Raw genomic sequence first — 5,063 nt, forward strand, 5'->3', positions numbered from 1 at the left:
GTGTAATTATTTAAACTATCTGTGCAAGAACCCCGCACGGGGCACCTTGAGTAATCTCGTTGACGGTATTGGCGACACCGCAAACCCCGAGCCCCCATACTCATGCTGTTTCCTACCGTCGCTAGGATTTTTGAGGTGAACACCGCATGGGGCACCTTGAGCAATCTTGGTGACGGTATTGGCTACACCGCCCACCCCAAGCCCCCAAATTAAGTTCTGACCTATCGTGACGTTAGGTGGAGGGTTAAAAACCACGAACGGTGGCCGTCGGAGCCCATCTCAAGCTCCGGTGGATGGGCTGCCTGTCTGTTGAAGGGGTATTCACACGAGGGAGCTTTCCAGCGGAGACATACGAGGGAGGTGGTGACGTCACCGTCGGTGCACCTCCGCTCGACCAGCTCCTTCGCTCACACGGCAAACGCGACCGAAGGACGGACATCAGTGTTGACAAACCACGCTCTGCACGCTCCCCGCTGTTGCCGACACACTACATGGACGCCTCCATGTAACGTCTCTACGCTGCAATGGCTGCAGCTCTGCAAGAAACTGACGACGACAACTTTCTGGACCAGCGGAAGCAATGGTTGTGCTGGGTGAAACTGTGGCTGGAAGAAAAATCTCTCGGTGTACATCTGTTGTACAAGTTGGAACGTGACACTGGTGAAAATAAACGGTTACTGCGAGTGTCCCACGACGCGTTTCTGCAGCTGTTGGCGCGTACTGAATCTTGGCTACAGAAACAGAACACAAACATGCGATGCCCCATGAGCCCGGCCACTCGTCTGAAACTTATTTTTCGCTACCTGGCATGCGGTACGTACATTTTTTTTACAAACCGGCATGAAATTCATCATATATCCAAATGTCAGTCTTATTCCATAACACACTCAGGGCAGTGCTACTGCGTAAAAGGAATCGGTGCGTACATCGTAAACTTTGCAGTACGATGTCTTCGGAATTCTTTTTTGTGGTTACAACAGAATGGAAGTAATAAAAGATAAATGTCGGAACTCCTTGATATCAAAACTGCCTGGGAAGTAGTGTAACAAACTAGTGTTGGTATTATTGATGTTCATTTTAGGCGTGGAGGTTAATTGTGAAGCTGATTTGATATATTTTGATGCACTACGAATGATGGTTGCTATATAACATTTCTGGTTTACTGCAATTATCAGAAGTTTACTGCAATAAACCAGGCGTCACACCTCACAATCTTTTTTTTCCCGGGGAAAGCCACTATTCACTCAGTCAGCAGTTCCATGTCGGGCACAGTTTTGGAGGGGGATGTGCCAATGAGTTTACGGAGAATGTGCCAAGCCCGTTTGGTCGCATTGATACATGATGACTTAGTAGCTATACTGTACCGTTGAATGTTGTCTTGTGTGCTGGTGCTGTCTGGCGTGCAATGTAAGTGGGTTAACTAGCTGCCTATGTTTATGTTACCTGTCGTAACAGTCAGCTATACTATGGTATATATGTCTCTTCTACATATACCCGCTTGCTCTGTGTGAGTTTTGATACACCAAAAGTAAAAAGTTCAACTTCTCCCAAAACCTACATGTCCTGCGGCAAACCAACTCTGTTAAATAATCCATGAAGATGACAGACGGCGCTCCATTCAAAGGGCTGAATTTCATTGCAACAACCCTTCGCTTTCTGCAACAAGCCATACTTACGAGGTGCATCCTAAGAATGCCCTCACGAGGTGCAGTAATGCTGCACCACATCTAGAGTGACTCAAGTACAAATGTATTTTTTGTCAAACTGTACGATAGCAGAATGGACTACTGGAACATGCATATACACATATGGGTGACTTGTAGGTACACTATTGGCCCACTTTGTGCACTTGCACTTATTTACATGTCGCACAGAGTATGAAGGTGCTGCTGTGCCATACTTTGTATTTCGCCCTTGAGTTGTGCCTCTTTAGTTTTATTACAGTAAAAAATCTATGTACTGCACCTGAGTGATATGTGCACTAATAAAATGATTGACTGGCACACTGTGACGTCTCTCTTGTTATATTATGCTAGGTAAATGCTTGCAATGCACACTATGACAAACAAACCAGTTTGCATGTGAAACAAAGTTAGTTTAGGCAAGCATTTTGAATACCAATTACATTTCTAAACTGATGTAGAGAAAAGAATGTTGGAGAGGGTGAGGGGCACGTATATTATGACGATTCATTGAATACTACTGCCTCTTGAAGGCAAAACTACGTCAGTACACAAATTCGCACCATGTCTGAAAGTCCAAAATCTCGCTAACAGAGCTTCTCTGTGGGTTGTGTTGCGCCGTCCAGGAACTTGAGGGCTCCAAAATATTTCCATTTACCGACGTAAACGTCGTCAGCTGCCTGGCCACTCTTCGTCTGAATAACTTTCTTCTGCTCCTTGCGGTACATGTGCCGCTTGTTTTGCATGAACGATTTTATCCCGTCCGGAAAAAAAAGGAGCTTTAGCGCACTTGTTCACGACTACCCAGCGATGCGAGATTTACTGTTGGGACGTCGTACACAATTGTAGCAGCGTTTAAGTCTGCGATCATAGATTTACTTCACAGCCTGAAATAAAGTACCCGATCACAGTTTTGAGCGTCGACTATTGCAATCACTTGGAGTTTACGCATTGCAAATCCAAAACAATCGTATAGGGAAGACTCGCTTTGGCATTTACATCTGACATGCGGCAGGTGTTTGGCTACCCTATCATTTGGTCATTTGGTCAAATACGTTGAACTAGCCCTAAATGCTTGCAATTAGAAAAACGTGCTACTCACCCACAGTGTACGGCGCGAACTCGGGGTGGCGGAGGGCCATTTCGTCCGCTATCTGCTTCCAGATGCCATTTTTTATCCCAGTTTTATTGTAGTCTTGGTTGCCGGGGTCCCAAAGAACCAGAAGCACCTCCAACAAAGATAAAAAATGTACCGTCCTCTGACTGTTGACAGCAAAAGAGAAAGCTGCAAGCAGCGGTAGCAATGCAGGGCAAGGAGCGATGAAGTGATAGTCGTGACGATGACTGTGATTACGCCGTGCTCATCGCATATGGTAAATGATGTTTTAAGAGAACAGCTTAATTACAAATACAACATTAAAATAAACCGCGTAGTGGTACAGCATCCTAAGCGACCTGAAGTCCTTCGGCATGTTGGGTAACATGCTGAACACACTTTCCAGCTACTTTTCTGAAAGAACCTTTCGTGTTAGAATTGGCAGTGCATTCTCACGGGCTCATGTGCAGGAAAATGGCGTGCCGCAAGGCGGAGTTTTGTTGCGCTCTGTTTATTGCAAAAATGAATTCACTCAGAAAGGCATTGCCACTATCAATTTCCTGCTCAATCTATGTAGACGACGTGCATTATCCCTTAACTCTTCTAACCGATGGGCACGCCTACTATCAAAAGGACTTGGAGGAAACAAGAAAGTAAATTTGTGTAAGTATAAAAGCAATGTAATAGACTGTCTACTTTTGAAGCTACATTTCTTTTTTTAATAGCTGTGCAATCAGTTCAGCAAGCCAGCACTCAGTCCTAAAATTAAATAAGGAGACTGGAGTGGCACATATGCTGCTTGTGCAGCTGGTGGCCTAAAAGTGTGCCCAAGGTTGTCCTTTTTTTATGACAACATAACATTTATTTATGACCACACAACTCCAAATTTATCTAGCAAAGTTCTTTTTCTCTGCTCTGGTTAGTGCAGAAGTGTTGCACACAGACAAGGCAAAATCTGTGAATCACCTAGGCCTCCTGAACATGGGAAGTGGTAACATCAGTCACATTGCTAATGCAACAAGTAAAATTGTGACAAATTTATAAACAGGGTTCTGGATGAATTTCCGCTGCCGACATCTGAAAAATAAGCTCATATGTGAAGGCAGGTTGAGTTCCACTAAACAAGCTTTATATTTAAAGAAACTTTTATACTGCCTACATGGACCAGCAAAAGGCCTACCTGGCAAAACCAAATATTTGGCATTGTTGATGGCTGGCTTTGAGTCTCCTTTGGTCCGGTTTGACTCGGCGCCTGTGACGCTTCGGCCAACAAGCCCTTCAATTGAAAAAATCGCGACAGCAGCCTCCCGGACAAACTTCCTGTTGCCCTTCAGGCGCATGAGGCGGGTGTAGGCTCCTTCCGAGATGTAAACATCTGAACCCAGGTACACCTGAAACATTTTGCAAGCAGCAAATAATAAGCTTGAAATGAGCCCTGCAATGCCTACAAGTGTGCAAGAAATCGTTTTGAAAGGATTGCTGAAAGCAAAAACATGATGAAATTATTGTCCCTACAATGGTGTATTTATGGTGCAAAACCAGGGTTCATAAAAGTTCACGGATAAGCATGAATGAATGAATGTGCTTTATTTAAAGGAGGCACGGAGCCCTTTGGGGGGAAGGAGGTACGTGGGGAGGGGATGAAGTAGGATATCACTAAAGTTTTTTGTGGGATCATAGGTCCTTTCGAGGGCGTCTTCGTTCTTGGGTGCCGCCTAAAAAACACATGGTCAGGCCCACTCTATAATGCTTTGTAGAGACCACTCTCTAGTGCGCATCGGCCTAATGCTCCGAGTAAGGATGCGTTACTCTGGAGTAGCTGCAAGTGCGCGTGAGTGTCAGATGGCAGTGGCCACTTGTCAAGCAGGCCGGCTCTGCCCTTGTCATAAAACGTTTTGTATGTACTAACCTTCCCCTCTATGGTGGCATAGAGGAGTCCTTGCTCTCTCTCGGGTGCAGGTTGAGGCTGGGTCTGCTGGGCAGCTTTCGCAGTGGGCCTATTGTTGCTGAACTATTCGGCAAGGTGATCACCACAGAAGGGATTGGAGGCGCATCTGGGCTAACAGGCCACTAAGGCTTCTGAATGCTGCCTGTTGATAGGGGTTCCTGCGGGCACACCGAAAATCTGCGTTTCTGGAATCGAACAAGGCATAATATTTGCATTTAAACCTTAGTGAAATAAACAAAAAAAAAAAATCCCTCGCTGAAGTCATCCTGAGCGGACTCCACACAAAATGTATATCTGCTACTGTGACACATTTACTACATGAGACCGAGAAACTATA

This window comes from Haemaphysalis longicornis, unplaced genomic scaffold (assembly GCF_048455015.1).
Source record: "Haemaphysalis longicornis isolate Haplotype H1 unplaced genomic scaffold, Haemaphysalis longicornis Haplotype H1 scaffold_133, whole genome shotgun sequence".
NCBI classification, from domain to species: domain Eukaryota; kingdom Metazoa; phylum Arthropoda; class Arachnida; order Ixodida; family Ixodidae; genus Haemaphysalis; species Haemaphysalis longicornis.